Source organism: Corvus hawaiiensis, chromosome 7, assembly GCF_020740725.1.
Source record: "Corvus hawaiiensis isolate bCorHaw1 chromosome 7, bCorHaw1.pri.cur, whole genome shotgun sequence".
Taxonomy (NCBI): domain Eukaryota; kingdom Metazoa; phylum Chordata; class Aves; order Passeriformes; family Corvidae; genus Corvus; species Corvus hawaiiensis.
Window position 1 is genome coordinate 40,070,011 of NC_063219.1, and position 24,723 is coordinate 40,094,733.

The 24,723-nt window shown below is 50.8% G+C and overlaps 1 long non-coding RNA gene across 2 annotated transcripts in view; it reads right to left on the reverse strand.

Moving 5' to 3' along the window:
* Positions 1-1,146: 1,146 nt before the first annotated feature.
* Positions 1,147-24,723, reverse strand: part of LOC125328955 — a 43,351-nt gene continuing 19,774 nt past the window's right edge. For both annotated transcript variants that reach the window (XR_007204977.1, XR_007204976.1), the window contains one exon: positions 1,147-1,516. This is a non-coding gene — a long non-coding RNA (uncharacterized LOC125328955). The remainder of the gene's footprint in view (positions 1,517-24,723) is intronic.

Consider the following 24,723-nt stretch of genomic DNA (forward strand, 5'->3'; position numbering starts at 1 on the left):
AAAACTTAAAAATGCAAACAAAGCTACAACTTCTAAATGTATCCGGTTAATGAAGTCACTACATAAATTTAGCACATTATTTTTTGTTATTAATTGCTAACAGTGGAAAGGGCTAAATTCAGAATAACTCTCTGTTTCAAAGACCTAATTGCCAAGGACCTAGCCTTAATATTAACTAGGATAATTATTATGCAAAGCATACCCACCCAGAATGTTTGCATAGCTATCACAAGCGCTTTCATAAATGATGCTTTAATTAGTCTTAATTAGAATTTGTTTAAGTCAGCAGGGAATGCAGAGCCCGTGAAATGATGTATGTAATAAGCATCAGGCTCACTTTTTACTTGGGGAATAGAGCTGACAAAATCACATCACGTTAAATTGATTCAGTCAGAATTAAAATTCTTATGGTATTAATTAAATGGGGGATCTCATTAGCAGGCTGCAGGGTGACAGAGTGACTCTTTGGCGACCAGATGTGAAGAAGCAGCACCGAACAAGAGCACCATTAGGCCAGGAACTCACCCTGTGTGAGCGCCGGGGCCGTGGCGCGGGGCAGGATGCGGAGTGGAACAGCCCCAGCGGTGAGATCCCGGCACCGAGGGCGCAGCGGTTCCGCTCCTTTCGGCCCACGGAGTGAGGATCGCCGGGCTCTGGGAGGGTGGGGCGGCTGTGGCCCGTCCTGCTTGGCAGGACCCCCAGCACTTTTGGCTGCTGCTGGCACCGAGGCAGGAGAGTCCCGGCATTTTCCATCCTCGCCCTCCAGTGGGACGTTCCCGGTGTCTGTGGTGACCCCACACACTGCTCACGGCCACCGGCACGCTCCTTCCCACTTCCAGGCCTACCTGGCTTTGCGAGGCTCGTCAAAGGCAGACGATATTTGCCTCCAATTAGCATCTGTTTTGTGAATGGCAGGGGGCACACGCAGCTCCCGCCTGCACAGCGGCATCGGAACCCTCGTGGGTCTGACTCCTCCGTCCTAAACTTCAGTATTATAAAAATAAGCCTGGGCCTGAAAGGGGAAACTTCAGCCCTGTGTCCGGGTGAGGAACCAGCATTCCCAAGGAAAACGTGGGGGTCCTCCTCTGCGTCCTCTTCCCCTCCACCCAAGGATGGGATGGGATGGGATGGGATGGGATGGGATGGGATGGGATGGGATGGGATGGGATGGGATGAGCTTGGGACAAGAATCCTGTATAAAAGTCAGGACCTGCCAGTCCCACTGCCAGGAATCCAGCGTCCCAGGGCACCACCACACTGGAACTGTCAGTTTCAGTGGGAAGGAGGCTTCAATCTTCCATGCCCCCATTTAGTTTGAAAATCAGCATTTTTGAGAATGTTTTTAATGGCCTTATATTAGGAGCAGAAGGGCAGTGTAAACTATTTTATGAAAATCCAACAAACCACAGCAAGCAAACAGAGCGAGCATTCAGGTTCAGGACGGTGCTCTCGGCTTTCTCATGGCTGCTCTCCTCATGAGTCACAACTGACTGAAAGAGTTTCCAGGTTGGTTCTCCTACAAACAAAGAAGAAAAAAAGGGAGGCAGGGTTTGTGTACATACAGATACATATATAGCTATATTTAAAATTTATTTCAGTTGTGTTTAGGACAAACCAACTCCGATGCCTGTCTCAGCCACGTTGACAGAGCTGTGCTTTAAACATCCTGCCATGGCTCTTGGCTTCCAGAAATGGTCCAGGGGTGGACTTGGGCAGGGGAGTTCTCCCTACACTACCCTGCACTACACTACATATTCCATACGTATATATAGAACCATAGAATAATGGAATGGGTTGGGTTGGGAGGGACCTTAAAGCCCATCTTGTTCCAGACCCCTGCCATGGGCAGGGACACCTTCCACTAGACAATACACACAAAGTATACAAATACATACATATGTGTGTGCATATATATATATATGTATGCCTTGTGTATATCTGCTTTATAGACATATAACATAGATATAGATATGGATAGAGATAGAGATACGGATATAGATTAGATATAGATATAGATATAGATACAGATATAGATATAGATACAGATATAGATTAGATATAGATATAGGTATAGAGATATAGATATAGACATAGATATAGATATAGATACATACTCATAACAAATATATATATACTTTGTCTTCTTTTAAAAAATCATTCTAATGCTTGGATCATGAAAACCCTGGACGTGTAGTCTCTGTACATGCTCTGTAAACAACGGGGCTTCCTGACCCTCGCCTCGGTCACTCTGGAGGCGCCAGGTGCCCAGCCCGGTGCCCGGCCCGGCCCCACCATGGGCAGCCGAACCGGAGCCGGCCCCGCCGCGCCCGTGGCACAGGAGCCGCCGGCAGTCGAGGCTGCTGTTGTGATACCCCGACCTTCGTGCCCGGGGAGAAGATTCCTCCAGGCTAATTAGTCAGACTAACCCCTTGTTCCCAAATCCACCGCCTGGAAATGCTTGGGACTTTACCAGTTTACGACTCATCAGTATTCGGCGTGGCTGCCAGAGCGCGCGAGGGGGAGACAAGATAACCATACGGACAGGAGATAAGAGGAATCAATAGGAAACACAAACGAACACCCGCGTGGCTGCGCTGGGGACCTCGCTGCCATTTCGATAACCCTGCGCTGGGCCAGGGCCCTCCCGCCGCCCCCGGCGCTGGCAGCACCGGGCTGTGCCCCCGTCCCCCGGGCCACTGCCGCCGTCCTGCTGGCACCGCCACCGGCTCCCTCCTGGCTGGCAGGGCGCCGATGGAGAGGCAGGGAGTCTCCAGGGACCAGCACAGAGCGGCGATGCTGGGATGAGCCCATCCCATCCCTCTGGGTCCTGGCAGCTCCCAGGATTCCCAAAGTTTGAACGCGGGAGGCACCGGCCAGCGCCGCACCTGGCGGCCGGGCAGGGCTGCCCTGTCCCGCTCCAGCCCCGCTCCAGCCTCGCACAAAGGACCAGCAGGGATGCGGGGAGCCCCGAGCCGCCCCGGTGTGCCGCTGCCACCCGGAGCTCCCGCCCGTCCCCGCACCGCCTCCAGCTCACGCACACGGAGCACGGAGCCCTTCTGCCTCTGCCCACACTAAGCTGTGCTTTTTTTCTCAGCAGATATTTTAGGACTTAGTTGAAATCAAATACAAGTTTTTTTAATCTAGTCTAAACCTACTAAAACATTCACTACTCTTACTGCCTAATACATTTATTCATGGCCTATATATATTCTCCACTATAACTAACCTCTTTTTTCATGTCTCCATTTTTAATAATATTGCTTATGTGAAAATTGCTGGATAAATTATTCAATTCTCTCCATAATCCAGTATATCTGCAGTAAAACTGCTAACCTGGCTCTGCCAATGCATTCATAATAATTTCGGTTATTTTTCTGTGTTCCTCCCCTCCCTCCCTTCCATCCATCCCCCCTTGGGCTTTCCCCCACCACGGAGAAGCATTTTGCTCTTACGTGATGAAGACATGGTGCCATGTCAACACCCAAGTCCACACGGATTTCACGTGGAATTTCATGCATGCATTGAACTGTGGGGTGAGTAGGATTATTAATTACTCCCCCAATCACGAGTCCACAAAGTCTGACCTGCTGCCACAAAAATACCTGGTTTAGGGGACAGCAGCCAGGGTTTAAGGTCAACCCCCAAGGTGGGGTGTCAGTGCAGGTGATCACCCTGAGGAGGGGGAGCTCAGGTGGGAGCGCCAAGGCTCTGCACCCATGGGGGGATGCTGAGAGTGGGAGGGAAGTGGAACTGGAAACGTCCAAGGCCAGGTTGGATGGGGCTTGGAGCAACCTGGGCTTGTGGAAGGTGTCCCTGCTCATGGCAGGGAGTGGAAGGAGATGGGTTTGAGGTCCCTTCCAACCCAAGCCATTCCATGTTCTATGACTCCATGATCCTGTGGAAGCAGGCTCATGCCAAATACTGATATCAGGAGGAAGAAGCATCTCTCTGTGGTGTGTGCAGGTCACCCTACCAGGTGGGAAGGAGCATCCCCATCTGCTGGGATAGCAAGGAAGGGACCACGGAGGGAAGAGAAGATTTGGGCATTCAAATATTAAAATATTTGCAGTGCATTTGTGATGCATGTGGCCTGTCCTCATCACACATGGCAAAAATTAAAAATGAGGCCAAGTGCTTCACCGCCTCTCCCCAGGGCTGGGTCTGCCTCCGTCACGCCCCAAAACCCACCTCACCTCTTCCTCAGCATCCCCCTACATTTAGAGATGTTGAAGTGCAGCAATAGAGCCACTGGAATAAAAAAGGGGCAAATAAAATGCTGAGAGTCAGTTTGATCTAACTCAACCTTTTCAAATGGCTACACTAATTTTCGACATCTGAATTTAACTGTGTGTTTGCCCCCCTATAAACAGGACGAATAAACACTATATCATTTTTACACTTGAACTGTATTATGATTTTAATGCAGGCTCAGGTGAGATGAGGTCAGAGGATACAATTAAATGGATCTGGTACCATCTGGAGATTAGGGTCTCTTTAACCATGCTTGGGTGATTTATCCATCAGCAACTCATGTAGTGCTTCATAAAAAGTGGTATCTGTTTTAAAAAAGATATTAAAATACAGCATATTTTTAAAATTAGAGACTAAAATATTATGTACTTGCAGGCAGGCAGTTTATTTCTTAACCACTGGGACAGAAATTCCTGTATGGGAGTAAATCTCCCGATGCGAATTCCCTGTGTTTATTTATGCAGGGCTGCTTTGTGTGGGGCAGGAGGAAACACCCACCAAATCCCCAGCCCTAAGGAGGCGGCTCCAAAGGGTCCCACATCCCCCCAGTGGAGGGCGATTCCCTAAGGGGAACTTGCCCTCCTCCCATCCCCACTCCTGCTCCCCCACAGCCTTCGGAAGGGCTGTGCCAGGGGGGCAGCAAACAAAAGTTGGGAGCCGCCAGCCACCTTTCATCGGAAGGCTGCATGCAATAGTCTCTGGCATTCGCCACAATTTATTCTGTAATAAAACAAAATGGGTGCAAAATCAAATATTTAAAGTGTCAACTTCCAAAGCGAATGAGTGGCTAAAACTCAGTTTAATAATTGATCCATCAACGTGCAGATCAAAGGTAAGGCCAAAATTAAACAATTATTTTTCTGAAATTATATTTGATTAAAAATTTCCTGAAAGGAAAACAATTCAGCCATTCTTGTGGACAGTAATTTATACAGTTTAGTGATCCTGCTGTCAATAATATACAAATAGCACTAATATATTACTATAATGCTTCATTTTCATTAAGACATCTGCCAAGTTCTCAAAAACCTTTTCCATTTGGGACTTGACTTATAATTGCATAATCCCTTGGGGGAGTTTCAATATTATTTTAATCAATTTTAACCACAATACACAATATGGATGATTACATTGCAATGTCATTTCCAAAGTTACTTTCCCCCATTACTCATTCGCAAGGGGAGAGGACACTGGAAATGCTGGTGAAAGATATTCCAGTAGGAAACAAATGACAGCGATGCAGAATGAATTTCTTCCCCTTTCAGAAGAATGACAAGGCCAATAAATATGAATTTACATGAACTGAGGGTCTGCAGGGGGTGTTGCCGCTGCCCCTGGCTCTCCGAAACAACAGTGGCCGCTTTTTGCGGACCCTCCCTCTTCCCTCGCCCCCCCTGCCCTTCCCACCCAGGCAGCAGCACAGCTCGTACCTGAGGAGTCAGAGTTGATAAGCCACAGCTAATTCCTGTTCCTCCTCTGCTCCGGAGCAGCACATCCCTGCAGCCCAGAGAGGCTGGGCTGGTGCTCCCTGGGGTGTTCTGCCAAGTCTTTGCCAGTGCCATCTTTATCTTCAGTGACATGGTCTGGAAATCCCATTTATCGGCTCCTGTCACCTCCTCCTGCCCCCAGCCCTACGTTCTCCAGATCCTGAACTTGCAGATGATCCACTGAGGAGTGGGTCTGGTGGGGACTAGAGGTTCACAAGGGTCTGGGGAGGACTAGATTTCCACAAGAAGGTCCACATAGGTTTGGGACCAGAGGTCCATAGGAATCTGGAGAGAACTAGGGGTTTATAAGGTTTGGAGAGAACGAGGGGTTCACAGAGGTTTGGAGAGGGACTGGGGTCCACAAGGGTCTGGAGAAGACATGGGGTCCACAAGGATGTCCACAAAGGTCTGGGCTGGAATATAGGTCCACAAGATGTGGGGAGGTTGGAGAATAGAGACAAAGGCTCGTGGAGGGGAACATCAGCAGGGTTTGGGGTGGCAGGGAGGGGAGGCAGGGGGGAAGGCGGGTGCCCAGGTGTGCTGCTCCCACACTTGTTTCACGTGCCAGCCCTGCACAGCCCAAACCTGCCTGCAGCCGCGACCCTGCCGATATTACAGTGGTAATATTTCCACAAGCATGACCTCCTCCGAATCTGGGTCTCCAATATACTCTGAGCAAACACGCTTTCCTCCCTGTCAGGCACGCTGGAGATATCTTCTTTCTCCACCTGTTTTTCCCTGAATGATGCTGTTCCTTGGATATATGTCGTCCTTTCAGCTGCAGCGTGTGATGCACACACGGCACGGACGGGGAGGTGACAGCTGTGCTTTAATTGCTGCCAGTGGGGTGGAGGTAGTTTCCTTATAAATGCTGGTGTTTGCCTCAGGAGCTGCCCCATCCCTCGGGCACGGGCTCTGCACGTGTGCCTGGTCCCTGGGGGTACAGCATGGGCACAAACACACTGAAAAAATCCCCTTTTAAGGCACACAGTCAGGTTTTGAGGACAGCTCCCCTCCACAGTGAAGCTTGTCAGATGGGACGTGCAGCTCGGGGTGCCCATCCGAACCCCCGGAGGTGCTCTGCCTGCTCCGGACCAGAGCGTTAGCAGCACAAAAGACAAAGCCTCAACTACTTAATAAACATGGAAAAGGCTTCCGTAGCCAGGCAGAACCACAGAGAAAAATCATTAAAAAGTCATTTCCACCAAATGGCTGTTTTAAAAAAACATTTCCAAGCCCTACCTATAGCACTTTGCATAATTCCTCCCTGTTTATGAAAATGAAATCCCCGAGAAGTCTGCGTTCCAGCCCATATGGCGGCCGATGTGATATTTGGCGGAATCGGGAGGAAAATATGGCGCTGCTAATTTGCCTATCGGCCCCTGGGACGGGTCCCCTGGCAGGGCCGCTCCATGCCGTGCCACCAGAGCTCCGGGCTGGAGCCACAGAAAGGCAGTGACAGCACCGGCCCAGGGGTGGGACAGGGAATGAATGACCAGGAGGAATTAACACCCCCAGCTGCAGCCCTGGCACCAGCTCCACCACAACACCCCCACCCAGGTGCCACTAAAAGGGTTAAAGAAGTTTTGACTGCTTTGCTCCACGAACCTCGCCAGCGGAATGCATTTTGAATCCCTGTTTAAAAGACATGTAATTGCCTCGGATTCTTTATATTATCATAACTCTTCAAAATTGATTGGTTTTAGGTTTATGGAAAAATATGCAAATGCACAGGGAACGACACACATTCCTCATTGTGGGTATAAAAGTAGTTCACAGAGAATCCGTCTGATTGAGTTTGATTACTGAACAAAATCTAATTATTTGAGATACACGTCCGGGCTTTTCTGGAGAGGCATGCTGAAGAGAAGAAATATTTGGGATATGAGAGCGTTGTTTGCCCGCTCAGATTTGTTTATTCACATATATTTTGACAGGCCAGAATTTTAAATAATTGAAATCAATGTTCACTCTTCAGAGTCAAAGAAGCCAATGTGGGTGCAGAACAGGCGGTGCCGACACGCGCGTCCATCGCCGCAGCACCTCCAAAGGCGTGTGAGCAGCACCTTCAGGGCCACGCTGAACCACAGAACCACTGAATCCTGGAATGGGTTGGGTTGGAAGGGACCTCAAAGCCCATCCAGTGCCACCCCCTGCCAGAACACCTTCCACTGTCCCAGGCTGCTCCAAGCCCTGTCCAGCCTGGCCTTGGACACTGCCAGGGATCCAGGGGCAGCCAGAGCTGCTCTGGGAAACCACCACCCTCACAGCTAAGAGTTCCTTCCCAATACCTCATCTAAATCTACTCTTTGTCAGCTCAACAGCTTTTGTTTTTGGCCATCCCCATGGAAATTTCCATGCCAAGCCATTCCACCAGGTCCGTGCTAGCAGCTGAGGATGTTGGGCTGAGCACAGGTGCTATGGCCAGGGCATCGCCATCCCATACCATCCCAGCACCCCAGCACCTTATTCCTGATTCCTCACACATGCTTAAACATGACTTCTGGAGAAGCAGGAAATGATGGAGCAAAGTTCTGGCCCCTCCCAGGCCTTTGTCAAGGAGTATCTGCCAGTCTTTTAAAGCAGCTTTGAATAATTACTGAGTCCGACCCTCTCATAATCTTCACCCTTTCCCAATTATCTACTCAATTATAATCCACAAAGTCTCTTGCATTAAATGAAACCATATGTTCTTCACAGTCACTTCCAGTAGGCATATGCCAGCCTGGCCCTCCCCAGTACACAAACATTCTCTCCCCAAAATCCCTCCTAAAAAAACTCCTTTCCTGTGGCAGCTTTACACACCAAGCCCCTCACTCAGGAGGTCCAGGAGGGTCCCAGACCACCTGAGCTACCCAGGACTCAATTCCTGCAGCCACCAACCTTCTTTTTTTCTGTCTTTTTTTCAACTGCATTGTTTGAGTTGGGTGCTGAATTTGGGTGGTTTTGCCACTTAGTAAGACAGTGTATCTCCAGGGCTCAGGGAGATGCCATTGTAGGTGTCCATCTCTGATTGGTCTATTTAAAAAATACAATAAAAATCACAGTTATTAAACCATGGGTGATTTTCCATCAGCCCCCAGTGCCTGTACACATGGGTGTTACCAAAGGCACAGCCGAGGAAGATTGAGCTCTTGCCCCGCCACACCAAGGAGGATGTTGGAGTTAATGTCCCTCGGTCCCTCCCCTTTCCTGGTCACTCCCCTTCCTATCTCCTTGGTAGGGAATTACCACAACCCAAGCCATTTCCCCACATCCATTAATATGTTTTTCCATGCCCTTGAGTGCCGTACCAGGGGCTGTCAGGAAGGCGCTGCCCACCCTTTAAGGAAATTGGTGGGTAATAATGAGGTGTAGAGCCCCTCCAATACACCCTGTTATCAAATACAAAGGAATTACTTATGCATGCTGCTCTGAGACCCACCATTAATTAGGAGTTTTACATATTAATCACAACACCAGTTTGCCTCTCCCTATGAAATGCTGAGTGATGCTGGGGGAGCAGTCTGGCAGTCTGGGAAAAACTCCAGACTTCAGGCTCAGTTGAAAGAAAATGGACTCAGGTAAGGAAATAACTGGGCTGATTGTCCCACAGAGAGGTAAATCCTCCAGCAGCCCTGGTGAGGAGGAGACCAGAACTGCAGAAGGCAGAGCTGCTCTGGCCAGACCTCGCCATGCCCGTCCTGTGCAGTGCCAGTGGGACATGAGATTTTAGGAGGAATTTCTCCATGGAAAGGGTGGTCAGGTCTTGGCAGGAGCTGCCCAGGGAGGTTTGGAGTCCCCACCCCACAGGGTGTCCAGGGAATTCCTGGGTGTGGCGCTCAGTGCTCTGGGCTGGGGACAAGGTGGGAGTTGGTCACAGGTTGGACTCCATGGGCTGGGAGGGGTTTTCCAGCCTCAGGGATTCTGTGATTCTGTGATCCCGTGACTCTGTGACAGGACTCCTCCCCGGAACCATCGTGGAGAGACGCAGGCTGTGGGAGTCCTTCGGCTGCTCGCTCTGCCCCGAGTGCCTGACAGGACAGTGCCACACTCAGTCAGGGGTCAGCGGGTGGGACCTTCCCCTCAGGGTTTCCAGCACGCTGGAGAGAACAGGGGTTTGCCTCTATTTTGTCTGTGTGAGAACAACCTGTCTTCTCCCTGCCTTCCTATGGTCCCAGCTCTTGTGAAACATTGCTTCCCATGATCAAAGCACTTCTCCTGCTGAATATTTTCTTTTCCTACTACTTGATTCCTTTAGTTTTCAGGTCCCCTATCCCTTTGGTAGCTCAATAAATTAATTTTTATCTATTTGTTTCACTGGGATGAACTAGGAGTGTTCTAAAATCACAGAACACAGCCTGTGTTGGAAGAGACCTCAAAGCCCATCCAGTGCCACCCCTGCCATGGGCAGGGACACCTCCCACTGTCCCAGGCTGCTCCAAGCCCCATCCAGCCTGGCCGTGGACACTGCCAGGGATCCAGGGACAGTCACAGCTTCTATGGGCACCCTGTGCCAGGGCCTGCCCACCCTCCCAGCCAGGAATTCCTTCCCAATATCCCATGTAACCCAATATCCCAACTGCCCTCTGGCAGTTGAGGTACTTGTTGTAAAGCTGGAGCCTGTTCAAAGAGACCCAAAGAGCCACAACTAGTATCATCATCATTCTCTCCCCAAGGCAATTGCCAGGAAGGCAGAACAAAACACCCTGTATGTCAATAAGGATTTGCGCTGTATCATCTACGCCAAAAAAACTAACTCAATCTTCTGCACTTCAGTACAAATTAGAATTTATATGCAACTCCCCACTTCAGGTGGGCAATCCAAAGAAATTAACCTCAGGAGAAAATTGCTTTTTTCTGGCTTAACACAGAGCTCATTATCATGTCAGGCAGAAGAGACAGTAGGGAAAATGCAAAATCACAGACATGATACAGTGGTGCATCCATATATTTCCAGCCAAGGAACCACTTATTAGGAGAAATATTTAAATTCCGAAAAGCCAGGCTCGTTCTTTAGGAGAGTCAGTCCTAGGGGCCAACAAACCGAACCACGCCACAAAACTTAAATCCCACGGCTGGTGGAGAAGGTGTCCCCGTGGTGCTGACGGTGCGTGGGGGACAGGGCTGCTTTCTGCAAATATCCCAAAGCACTTCACAAGTGGGGCAGAGATTTCCATCCAGGGGAAATAAGCATTGGAGTGCATGAGTGCAGCTCACGTGTTGTGTTATTGCATCAGCCAGGATACCTGGATGGGGCTTGGAGCAATGTGGGATAGTGGAAGGTGGCCCTGCCCATGGCAGGCGGTGGAACGAGATGAGCTTGAAAGTCCCTCCCAACCCAAACTGTTCTGGGGCTTTGTGATTCTGTGATCCCCTCCTGGTCCAGCCTGGCCTGGAACACTTCCCACTTCCAGGGATGGGGAGTGCATCACAACTGTCCTTATGAGATGTGTTTGAACCCAAACCCCACGGGCTCCTGCAGCCTGGACTGGAGAGTGATGCTGCTGCTGGTCAGGGTTCACCCTCCTGCTCCTCCCCGCTGCTCCTGCCAACCACATGGGACGGGACCATTGAGGGCAAGGTGGGGTTTGCATCTTCCCTGAACAGCACAAGTCAGAGCTTGAGATTCTCCTGCCCCTAGCCTGTCCCCATCAGGGTTCTGCAGCCAGAGAGGCACCTGGGCCGGGATGTGCCAGCCAGATGTGATTCCTGCTATGCGATGCAGGCCTGGAATCTTTCTGCAGGATGAAGAATAAGAAAAAATGGATGGGAAACTTGTCCTTGCCGGTGTTTATTTCTCCCCAGCTCTATTTACAGGCTGAGCACTGGCTGCACAGCCCGAAGCCCTGAGCCCCCACCGGGCACAGCCGCAGGGACGCGGCTGCTCTTCCCGGAGGCAGCAGGAACAGCTCGCCAGAGGGAAGGTGTCACACCCCTGATTCATCAGCGCGTCCCACCGGCAGCGCTACCTGTGCCATCTGTGTCGAGCACTTACGGGGAAACCTCTCGGCAACTGCCATACAAATCAGGGGCACCGCCAAGGTCACGCTGAAGGGAATTTGGGGACACGGGGAGGATGTTCGGCGGTAAGCAGTAACAGCATCCCTGCACGATCCTCCCGCATCCCGGCTGCTCCGCCCCAGCCTCCAGCAGCCCGGGCCCCGCTGGGAAATGTGTATTATGCCTGGGTTAATTTACTGATTAATCTCTAGTCAGTGGTTTGTGCTTTCCCCAGATGGCCAATTAAAATTTACAACTGGCAGAGCAGTGCCCTGTTGGCAGCCTGCGCGGGGCCGCCGGTGGAGGCAGCGGCAGAAGGCGAGGGCCCACTGCTGCCTTTTTTCCCTCTGCTGGCTTTAATCAGAGGGGAGAGGGGCCCTGCCCCGTCACAGGGCACCACACTGGGAATGGAGACCCTTCTCCTCCCCACCTGCACCCCGTGGCTGCCCACACCCCTTGCTTCCCCCAGTGTCAGCAACATCCGCAGTTGTTGGCAGAAATCGAAGTGCTGCCTGCGAAGGGGGGGATACCTGATACTGTGATAACTATAAAAGACAAAATGCTTTTTCAGCAATAACAGGGAAAAACCTACAGAATTTTGGCCTTTGGCACTGGACACAACTTGTACTGGAGCATCCACCCAGACAAGAGCTGTACAAGGAGAGCCCAGATTTCCTAAGATTCTCTGCACTAAAGTTACATGTTTCCTTAGACAAGGGAGATGCCTGGGCTGGAAAATTCCAAAGCAAATTAACAATCAAACCAAATCCATTTCCTGAAGAGGCCAAACATAGCAATGATGATTGCTACACTCCTGGAATACCAGAATGGTTTGGGTTGGAAGGGGCTTTAAAGCCCATCCCATCCCATCCTATCCCTGCCATCGGCAGGGACACCTTCCACTGTCCCAGGCTGCTCCAAGCCCCATCCAGCCTGGCCTTGCACACTTCCAGGGATCCAGGGGCAGCCACAGCTTCTCTGGGCACCCTGTGCCAGGGCCTCCCCATCCTCACAGCCAAGAATTTCCTCCCACTGATCCGTCCAACCCTGCCTTCTATCAGGGGGGAGCCATTCCCCTTGTCCGGTCCCTCTGGACCCTTGTTAAATGAAGTGCACCAGCACAATTTGTTTTTTTCAACAGCTGCTCTCAGAACTCCAGACAACACTCTGAGAAAAACAGAGGAAAAATAAATTGGGAAAAGCACACAGCTTCCGCAGGCACTCCCAGAAGATGTGGCAGTTCTCTGGTTCAGAGCAAAATTTCCCTGCTCCTGCCTTTTTTTTTTTTTTTTTTTAAGGAGCCTTCATGAATATTGATGGTAAACATAATAACTGCAATACTCAGGAGTATAGTCAACCCATGCTGTACAATTCACATAATTCCCCTTAAATTAACAGGAGTCCCACGTGTGCCCTGGGCACAGCCTGCGCTCCCTGGGTGCATAAACCCAGCATCACACTGCTCTCCCCGGCAGGACAGCTCGGGGTCAGGCCCTTGGGGGTGCTTTGTCTTCCCTTCTTTTTAAGGCTGAATCCAGCTGGCTGGACCTGCCAGTGCTCCTGCACAACCAGTGCGTTGTGTGACGTGCGCACTGGAGTTCAGGTTATAAATTCCCAAGGGATCCTTCTCTCCTCGCTCAGCCCTCAGCACTGGGGAGCTGCAGCTGCACGCCCGGGGCTCGCCTGGCTCGCTGCCCCCGTGCAGCTCCCATGGGCTGCGGGGGCTCCTCGGCAGTGGCAGCTCCCAAAGGGGACACAGAGCAGCGGCCAAGAGCGGAGTGTTTCAAGGACATGTCAATGTCAAGAGAGACATAGTAACAAGGCCAATAAAAAGGGGCTGAAATTCTGAAGGTGTCTTTGTCTCACGGAGCATCCCTCGTGGTGTCCCATGGGACATGTTGGGAGCAGCATCCCTTGGAAAGCTGCAACTGCTGAGCAAGGCATGGATGCACCTCCAGAGAGAGCAAACCTGCACTGCTCAGGTGACTGTCGTGGGCACAACAGCTCCAGTGTCCGGGGCTGGGAGTTTCTCTGGCTCAGAGAGGAGCAAGGCTCCCAACATCCCAGCTCATGTTCTCCAGGAAGCTTCTTGCTCTCAGGAGAGCCACAGCTTCTGCCCATCACGGCCACAGCAGCCCAACGTCCCCAGCGTCCCCCAGCCCCACTGGTCAGGGCTGTGCCAGGCAGAGCTGCCAGCAGGGAGGGAAGTGTTCCTGGCTGCCAGGGCGTGGGGAAAGAGGTGGTGATGCCACCAAACCCAGGTGTGCTGCTGCACCACAGGCTCTGCCCAAGGGATCTGTTCCTCTTCTAACATGGCTTTACTGGGAGCTGTGTGTGCAGGACTCCTGGAAAATGAAAGTACCAGGGATGAGCAGAAGTGTCCAGACAGGGCATGGAAATATTCACATTTCAGAGAGCTTTGCTCAGAAATGGAAAGAAATCCTGCCCAACATACCCTGGTTGTGCTGGAGGAGCCATCCAGGCTCTGGCACCATGGGGCTGCTGCGTCCCCACAGTTCACCCAGCTCCCCTCCAGAGCCAGACCTGCTCTGGGCCCCATCCCGTTTGGGAGTCACAGGGGTTTGGGGCTTTCTCTCCTTCTTTTTTCAGTCAAGATAAAGATCTGCATTTTGGAACAATCCCACACAAGTTAACAGCGTGACCTGCACGGTTCCTGTCAACAGAGCCGGGCTGGTGATCTTTAAAGGAGATTTTCTCCGGGTGAAGGACAAACATGACATTAGAGTTATCAAACTCCCCGTCTGACAAGGACATATAAATTGTAAATGGTCGGGGGCACCGAGATCAGCCTATCTCTCTTCCAGGCACTTTTCCATCAGTGTGGGGAGCTGCTGGATATCGCCTGGGCTTCGTGCGTGTGCCTATGGCAGGGACAGGCACCAGCGGTGGCACGGTGGCTGTGGTGTCCTGCTGCCCACCAGGGCCTGTCCCCACAGAGGGGAAGGACAGGGCTTTGGGTCCGTCCCACGTGCGGACAGGAGAAGCCGAGGCAGTGATGGACAGAAGGTGACAGCACTAAAAGGGTGCCAGCAGAGAGCCCAGAGCTGCTCTGGCCAGTGAGGCACTTTGAGCCCTGCCCAGACCCCTGCTTCCTCAGGGACATGGCCAAGGGTAACAGCCAAGGCAAGTGTAAAAAGAACCAGCCAGGACTAAGCGTAAAAGCCCCCAGGGAGCACAGGAGCATCAGGATCCCAGGCACACCCTGCTCTTCCCGCCCTGCTGTAAATCTGAGACCCTCGCTGGATTCATCCCAGCTGAGCACAAGCCTGACTGAGATGGATTTAGTCCTTGAACTGTAATTAAAAATGAGAATGAAACGAGTGCAGAGTCCACATGCTTATGCAGATGAAGACACCTCATCCTGCTCCGCCGGGAGCCGCTGCCCGGCGGGTGGAACATCAGCTGCACAGCTGGCAGAAATTCAGTAAAAACCCGGTCTTTAGGGACCCCCCTGCATGCACTGCTGCCAGGAACCAGTGATGCTCCCGGGTGCTGCTGCAGGAGTTCTGGTATCCACCCTCCTGCTCTGTGGACAGCCCCTGCAGCACCGGGGCCTGGCTGTGGCTGCAGAAGGGCTGCTGGCTGTGGGGTGACACACACAAAAATCAACCCCTGGTTCTCCCCTTCCCTGTGGTTCATGTGCTCACCAAAGCCAGGCATGTCCCTGGGATTCCAGGAAGGGGAAGCTAACAAAGACAACTTTCCAATAAGAGAGGCTTTACCATAGAATCACTGAATCATTTGGGTTGGAAAAGCCCTCCAAGTCCATCGAGTCCAGGCTTTAACCCAGCACCACCGTGCTCACCACTAACCCGTGTCCCCGAGTGCCACATCTACACAGCTTTAAATGAAATCTGCATCTCCTTTCCTGCCTCAGTTTCCCCACCAGTAATACCAGTTTACTGATTGTGCTTATTGTCTATCAGTGTGCCATTAATTACCCATGTTTGCCATTCGTTTGGCTTGGAAGGATATATTTGGGAGATGCTGGATGCTGGCAGCATCCCTGCCCAGCCAGTTGTGCTTGGCACCAAATGGCCCTGGCGCCTGCGGGGGTCCAGCTGGGCTTGATTTATGGCTGCAGGATTAAATAGTTCTTGCCTGGGATAAAAAAAGGAGTCAGCTAAGGAGCAAACAAAGAGGAAGTGGGAGATCAGAAGTTTGATTATTACATTTTCCCCCAGGGTAAACTAAGGCACCAAGTGGGGTACAGGGTCCCTTTCCATGAAGAATGTCACCCAGCTGTGCAAGGTGGGTGTTGGAGAGGGTGAATCGGGGCCCCCAGCACACACAGAGACAGTGAATGTCTTCATCTGCCACGTGAAAGCCATAAAAGGGTTCTGAGAAGATTATGGAATTTATAGCCACAAAAGGGAAAAAAGGTATAAAGTGTGACTTCTATATAAAAATGTTGCTGTCATTTTCAACGTATGTAATTCTCCCCACAAAGAGGTATATGCATCATTTATAAGTCTTGTAAACCTCTCATATATATTTTATATATATATATATACACACATATATATGTATTTTTATATTGTTACCCCTATATATATTATATATAGAAATATTTAGATGCATTTTCTATATTACTATCCATATATATTTTTATAGGTATGCAGATACCTATATATGTATTTTCTGTATTATTTCTCTAATAATATCCATATATATAAAATATATACAAATACAGATATAGCTATAGATACAGATACAGATATAAATGTATTTTCTAATGAATTACAAGGAAGGCCATCACGTTCTACCTTTTCCCAGCCCTGGCCCTTTATCAATGCTACTCACATTTAATTAGTAGACATTTCTCCTTCCTGAGCATATTTACTTGAATTCCTTGTTCCTACGGCAACCCAGCCACCGCCGCCGGAACAGCCCAGCCCAGCCTAAACCAGGAATGGAGATTAACGAGCAGCCTCAATATTCAGATTATACAGCAAAGACCGAGCCTGGGCGTCCTTACAAAGCAGGCTCAGCTGCGGCGCTTATTCCAAGGAGCCTGTTCAAGCAGATCTGTGTTTATCCGGGGGTACCTGTGGTATCCAGCCTGGGGAGACAGCTCCTTCAGCCCTTAATTCTCAGTAATTTGCTGTCAACTCAGGTAAAGGCATTTATTTATTTATTTATTTTTATTAATTACAGTTCATTTTCATTTTAAAACACCCAGCGCAGGAATAGCTGAACAATGTCCGAACCACCCCTGCTCAGCGGCGCTTTCCTCGCTGCTGCAGATGTAGGTTTCAGGCACACAAAATACCTAAATTTCCTGGTGGCACTGCAGCTGCCAGAAGAGAAAATATCCCTTAAGAGGGGACGCACACACACTGCCACTTCTACTGCCATTCTTGTGCAGGGTTTCCTCACCCCAGCAGATGTTGGAAGACTGATTTGAGATAAATATCCAACAATTCTTCTTTTAGTTTATAAATGTCCCTTTTTTTTTTTGACCGATAAAGGAAAACACAACGTAAAATAAATAAAGAGGGAAGGCATGTGTGTAAATGAGAGCGAGAAGCATCTCATTTAAACATTTTTAAAGCTTAGAGGTTCCTGATGCTTTTCAAGGAAAAGCACAGTCTAAATGCTCACACACCTTCTATTTTCAACCTGGTGTGCACTGTTTAACCCTGGAGCAGACAGCTCTGGTTCAAAGACAGGCACAAAGTGTTCGATAAAATAAATAAATAAAATAAATAAAATTAGTAGCAGAGCACCAGCCACTGGGAAGCATTAATTTTCACAGGTCTCCAAAAGGCATAATGGATTTGGAGGTTCGGTGTGTGCCTGTCCTTACAGGGAACGTTCAGGTGTTCTGGGGAAGGTCTTGAGGTGAGGAGACAGCGTGGGGGGCTCTGGGTGTGCTGAGCAGGGACAGGGAGAGACCCCTCCACAAGGGGTCCAGCAACAAGTCCAGCACAGGAGCCTCCATGGGGCTGGCTCTGGCACCAGTGTCAGGTGAATATTTGGGTGCCAATCCCCTGATTTGGAGTGTGAGCTGGACTTTCATAGGGCTGGGCTCCCCCACCTCTCCCTCCCTGCCTGGTCCCTCCAGCACTGCCGTGCAGCTGCTCCTGCTGGGACGATGCCCTATGGAGCTCAGAGAACACCCCCCAGGGAGTGGGGTATTTATCCTCACATTGCCACGAGTTTAGAGCCCCAAAATCATCACTTTCACAAAAGTAACTCTGGGGTGCAATCAGCCACTGCAAACACCCTCCGCAGCCTTTCCACTGCCTTTGACTGCAGAGTGAGGGGCAAGAAGAGATGGCATTTTTATGCATTATTTCTGTCTTCCCAAGCTTTATCTTCCCCACAAATATTGGCCATCACAGGAACTAATTAATTTCAGCAACCCAAGAGTGGGGCAGGCTCTGCAGCAGAGCATGCCCTGAACCCCACAATCCAGGATGTGCTCCCGGGCTTGTTTCGAGTGCCTTTTAATACCAAAGAACACAACAACTTAAATGCCATCCCCTGGTTTTATGAAAAAGCAATATAGGAGAGTAAATAGGGCAAATACCAACAAGGCAGGACACGCGAGTCGAATCGAACAATAAATTCATATAATATCACTAAATCGAAGAGCCAGGCAGTGTCTGAGAGCTCCTTTCCCTTTCTGGAGAGCTGAGCAGCTGAGCACATGGAATAACCCATTCTCCTTGCCCATTAACAACAACAATCAAGGCTGGATTAAACCTCTTCAAATAATTCTCCAAGTAGAGATAAAGCATAAAAGAGAGAGAGAGAGGAAGATCCAGCGTATCCTTTCGCCGCTGGTAATAAGCTTACGCCTGGAACAGACTCGTTAAATAATTAGAGTTAAATTACCTCCTCTCCTACCACCACCTTTCCCAGCTTCACCTCTCTAAGTTGTGGTTTAATGGAGAGGGATGGGTGTGGGGACATGCAGGAGTGGAGGGTGACACCTCGCTCGGGGCAGGTGTGGCAGCTTCCATGTGGAGCTGGTGATTCCTGGTCCCCAGGGACCCGAGCAGCCCCAGCTCCCAGCACCCAGCACCCCATGGATGTACTTCCTGCCTCACACACACCCTGGGACCCACTGCCTGCCAGAGCCCAGCCCAGGTCCCTGCTCGGAAACAGAAGGCACAAAAAAAGGAATTGAGATTTGCAGATCTGATAATGAGCCAGTTAATGACATAAATGATACCTCAAGAACCTCACTAAACCATCCAGGTCCTACAATTTAATCTGTAATAAATACTCCTGCATCATTGCGAGATGGCTGCTCATAATGGCAAATGAAATATGCTGGTATGATAGGTACAATAAATCTGGATTTTCCTATGGTTCCCTCAGGCTAGAACAATATGTAACCAGAGTGCGCACTGTCAGGATGAGCAGATCTCAAAGCCATCATAAAATCTAAATGGGGACTAATTAGGAGGCCCTTCCCTTCTAGAGTTACTATTTCTATTGACATTTTCCATGCATGAGCCCCTCCATAACATCATAAGTCACCAAGATAAGAACTCCCTAGATTACAGGGAAAAAGCTTTAATGGAGAAGTTGAACTCAAAGGCGATGCATAAATTTTCCTTCTGATACCCCGGGAAGTCTGTGTTCAGTACTTTCTTTACAAACTTTCCTCCCCAGTGCCAGCTGCTGCTCTGTCCGGCCCTGTCCGTGATCCTGCCCTTTTCTGGGCACAGGCACCTTGGGATGCAGCACAAGGAGACCCCGAACGCCCCGAGCCCGGCTCCCGGGAGGGCATCACCCTCTCCACAGCCCAGTGCCTGCTGGAGGGCCAGCGAGCCACGGGGCACAAGGACGGGGAGCCCCCATGGGGTCCATAGGTGGCCTCGGTAGCCCCAAGGGACACGGGTGGCTTGGCGTGGGATGGGGCACCTGCACTGCCAGGGCATTGGGCAAAATGCCAGGGGGAAATGGAACTGAGAGAGCCAGGATGGTCCATGGGCACGGGAGGGGCTGCAGGGCCGTGCCAGGGCCGCAGCAAAGGGGCAGCAGCAGACAGGCCCTTGTCCTGCAGCAGGGCACGGCCCCAGGAACAGCAGCACCCCGAGGTGAGGGCGGGGGTGCCAGCCTGAGAGCACCCCCAGTACCCCGGGGCACCTCCTCATCCCCCTGCGGCCGCCACACCATCCCGGGAATCGCCTCAGGCCCAGCCTCCAGCCGCAGGATTTAGGAGTCATGCTGCCATCATGACCATGGAATCCCAGAGTCCCGGAATCCCAGACTGGGGGTGTCACCCTCTGCCTTGCTCCCGCCTGCCCAGTTACACCTGACCTGATGCTTCTGTGTACTGGGGCACCAGAACAGGGATGTTCTTCTCCGGGCTGTCCATCCCTGCAAACTGGGAGTGCCAAGTGGAAGGTGTCCTTGCCCATGCCAGGGCATGGAACGAGATGAGCTTTAAGGTCCCTTCCAACACCAACCATTCCAGGATTCTGTGATTTCATGAAATTGCAGGAAAAGATGGGAGAGTGTGATGTGTGCCAGGCATGTCATCAGTGAGTTATTCTTTTGTAATCTTAGTAAATACATTTTAAAAAATTTTATTAACTTTTACAAATATTTTCCTCCTTGCATACATGAAAAATAAGAAAACATATAGGAAAAAAACTGTAGCAAGGTAACTTGCATTGTAGGGAACACCTAATGGCTCCTGCTGTTGATCACATTTATCCTCACCTACAAGGGAAGACCTAATAACAGAATTCTCACTCATGAATAATAATACCATAAAGGCTTCACAAACGGAGGCGTTCAGGGCTAACCCTCCCACTGTTGGAGCCAGCAATCCCTTGCTTTTCCATGGTTTTGGTGATCTGAGGTGAGGAGCCAGCCAGCAGCAGCCAGACTGCAATTCCACGGGAGCTTCAACCAAATCCAAATGCTGGAGTTTTCACATTTGATCTTCAAATGCACATTATATTCTTGGAAATTACTGACGTAGGTAAACAAGCATTTCCTCAACAACAGCACTCCTGGAGGATGAGTCTAAATACCCTTTCCTCAACTTTGTGTTTGCACAGAGTTATACAGGGGAAATGAGCCTTCGGAGAATTATTAGAGGGCAAACGAGAAGCAGCCAAGTTTATGAAAAACTAGCACACGAATGACTGAGAGGATAGAGATCTATATCCTAAGTCAACTCCAGCTCCAGCTCATTTTTTTTTGAAGGAGAAGCATTGGCAGGTGTGATTTACTCTGTATTTTCTAGCAGGGTGTCGTTGAGCAGGGGACCTGCTCCCTCATTCCCCAGAAGTAACTCAGCCAGGGCCCTTGTTGCTCCCAGTAAGAAGAGATGAGGAGGAGAGGTGACCTCTGGCTGCAGTGCACAAGGGGTCCCGGTGTGGCTGGACCCCTCAGTCTCCCTGTGCTGCACTTCCCTGGGTTCTCACCATCCCTTCTCCCTCCTCTCTGTCACCAGCCGGGTGCCACAGCCATGGCAATAAATGCACAGCCCCATCCCACACTCCTCATCCAAGGTTCTGAGGAGATTCTCCAAGACCTGCATTTGGAATTGCAGTTGAGATTTCCCTGGCAGAGCCATTTTCACAAAGTTATGCTCAGATCCTCTGCAATGCCGGTGTATAAATATCAAACACACACCAGCTTTTCACTAAAAGGATGGGAATTCAGGGAAATCAAGATGAAATATATGTAGGATTTAATGCAGCACCACATCTTGGTCAAATAGCAGTTGGGTTTAAATGGATCCAGAAACCCTTCCCTTGAAGATGCACAGAGGAGCAGTAGCACTTTGTTCAGCAGGATCCCTGGAGCTGCAGCAGGGCTGCTCAGGCCTTTTATTCCAAATATTCCCTTCATGGGCTTACACTGCGCAAATGAGGGTGGGTGGGTTTGTTCAGTGGGAGAAAGTAATTCAAACCCAGCAAAATCAATAGGAGAATTCATGAGAGATCTCTCCTGCCAGCCATTTCCTTCTGCTTTTCCCATGGCTGCTCCCGAGGCAGACATAGGAACCACGGCCACATTCCCCCCAGCAGCTCAGGCTGCTGGATCGGGGGACGGCCCCGGTGCTGTGCCCAGCACCGCTGCCCACCAGGGATGTGCCAGGACCAGCTGCAGCTGCGCACTGGCTTTGTACCCAGAGAGCTCTGACCACAAGGAAACCCAAGCCCCCCAAACACTGGTGAAAACGCTGGTGCATTTTTTTCTTGTCACCCCCAAACGCATATGGTGTGTGCGGAGGCCCTGGACATTTCTGAGGGTGCCGGAGCATCCTCCTGTCTTGCCTGCACTTCGAGGAAGCACCTCTGCTCCCAACCGAAGCCCAGCTGGACACTGGTAAGGAAGAATGATTTATCAACAGATATAAATCAAACTGACTGTTCAGCAGTGCTGATTAGCTGGAAATGAGAACTTCTGGAAGCACGGCCGCATCCAAACACGACAGCTCCATATCCACTACCGCAGCACGGCAGAACTCATTTAGTCACTGCACCCATCTGTGTGTGCCCTTTTGTCCCTCTGAAGAGTCAGAAATTGGGAAGAAAAGACTTTTATCTCATAATAAGGATAATCCTGTTTCATATGCAACAAATCTACCATCCTGCCTGTGCAATTTGGGATCGCACCGTTGGGCACGGGCGATGCATCACCGCGGCGGTGCCCACGGCGCCAGGGCGTGCCGCAGAGGGCGTGGGGCATTGCCAGCCTTTGGGGGTCACACATCACCCATCCCCATCCTTCCTAAAAGTTAATCAACAGCTGGACTGGGTGTACAGTGGCGGTGGGAAAGGGGCGAGCACGGCTCCCGAGGGCACGGAGTGGCCCCAGCTCTGCGATGGGGAATCGGTGCCATGGCCCATCCCCTGGGGCTGTGCAGAGCTCAGAGCAGCAGCCGCTCCATCCCTGCATGCCAGGAGCCGTGGCAGCGCCAGGTGGCAGCGGCAGGACGCTGTCCCCAGGGCATGGGGTCACCCTGCCCCCAGTAATGTGCCACTCAATTGCCACAAAGCTGCTGAGCAATTTGCTGCAGCACGCTCGGCGCAAGGAGCAGGGAAGGGGCAAAGCTTTGTTGGGAGCAGCACGGTTATTATTATTATTATGACTATTTAAAGAGCATCCCAGATGCGTTGGCACTTTACGGACAAAAATAATGGATGGGCCTTGGCCCCTGAAGCTGAAAATAGCACAAGCCCAGCCCCAGACAACAATGAGGGAGCCTGTGGAGAGCCGGAGCGAGGCTCTCACAAAAGAGCAGGGGTTGTACCTGTCCTCACCTCTGCTCCTGCACTGACCTGCTCCGACTGCCACCACAAGGAGTGTTTTTCCCTGATTTTCACTAAACATCCAGTAGCAAGGATGGGATAGTGGTTTGAATTATTTTCTGTCTCTCTCTAGACCTGAAGATAGTGTGGGTGGAGGAGCCAGATGCATCAGCAGTGACACAGAGGGGGAATGGCTTCCCATTGCCAGAGGGCAGGGTTAGATGGGATACTGGGAAGAAATTCTTGGCTGTGAGGGTGGGCAGGCCCTGGCACAGGGTGCCCAGAGCAGCTGGGGCTGCCCCTGGATCCCTGGCAGTGTCCACGGCCAGGCTGGATGGGGCTTGGAGCAGCCTGGGACAGTGGGAGGTGTCCCTGCCCATGGGATGAGAATGGGATGGGCTTTGAGGTCCCTCCCAACACAAACCAGTCTGGGGTTCTGTGAAGTTGCTCTGTGAAGAGGTGCCCGGTGGGGATGGGGGTGAGCAGAGACAGGAGCTCAAGGATCCCACCCTGGGTGACCAAGCCCTCAGTGTTTTCAGGCTGTGCTCTGGCTTTGCCCTGTCTGAGGCCACCAGGTTGGCATTTGGGCACTTCTCCACACCAGGACCTGTGGTTGTGTCAGAGCAGTCGGGGTGGCAGAACCCACTCTGCTCAGCACCAGGACTGGGATCCAAAACTCGATGCAAGCCCAGCCCAGAGCTCATGTGAGGTAGAGAAAGCTTCCTACAGTTTTTAATGAGCTGTGGATTGGGTGCCAGACCATTCTGGTGCTGTTTTGTGAAATTACTGAGATTTATGTCTGGCTATTTAATATCAGCCTGGAAAAAAAAAAAAAGGCTTGCCTCTGCTCGGCTCGGTGTGGCGGTGTCACTGCTGCTGCGTCCACCCAAAGATTCTAATTTTTTATCTTGTTCATTTTTTTCCCCTTTGCACTGATTATTTTTTTCTAATTTGGTGATCTCAGCGAGATGTTTGGGATGCACTTGACAGAGCATAATATATCACCCGTCAAGAGACCCCGGCCTTAAAAAAGTGGGGAAATTACTGGTATAATTACAGAGTAAACACTTGTCCGGGAAGGGAACACCTCGGAGCTGGGGTGCTGCTCCCTCCGCCGGGGCCGGAGCCCAGCGTGGGGCACTGAGGCCGGGCTGCCCCACGGCTCCGAGACGCCAGAACTGATTGTTTTAATACCAAAGTGACACCAAAGGGGGTCAAGTAAATAAATATGCATGTCTCACCAGTGCAAAATAATAAAATTCCAATGTGTGCAAGCCTGCTTGTTGAACATATGTTTGCAGCACGGCTAAGCCATCTGGCTCAATGTCAAGCATTTACACCAACTGCAGTCTTACACTACCTGACAGCAGAAAAGCTTTATTCCCCTGGTGTTTGGGCACAAATGGAGAAATATTATTGAAATGATTATCTGCATCAAGACTCAGATTTGGTTTGACATTTAGCTGGCTCTGTTTAATCCAAAGGGTTGTCTGAATGAATAAAGAGAAGGGTTCCTCCAGAAGATGCTGCGAGCAGCCAGGGAAAGCCAAATGATTAATGAGACTGAGAGGCTGGGTGGACCCTGCCCACCTCCACCCAGACCTCAGTGCCAAGAACTGCATCAGAAATCAGGCTGAGGCTTCTGGAGCTTGTCAGGAGGATGCTCACGGCCGAGAGGCTCTATTTTTGGACCTTAAGAAAACAGCAGAAATGAGTACGTTGCTCCCAGGCAGGAAGGAAAGGTCCGT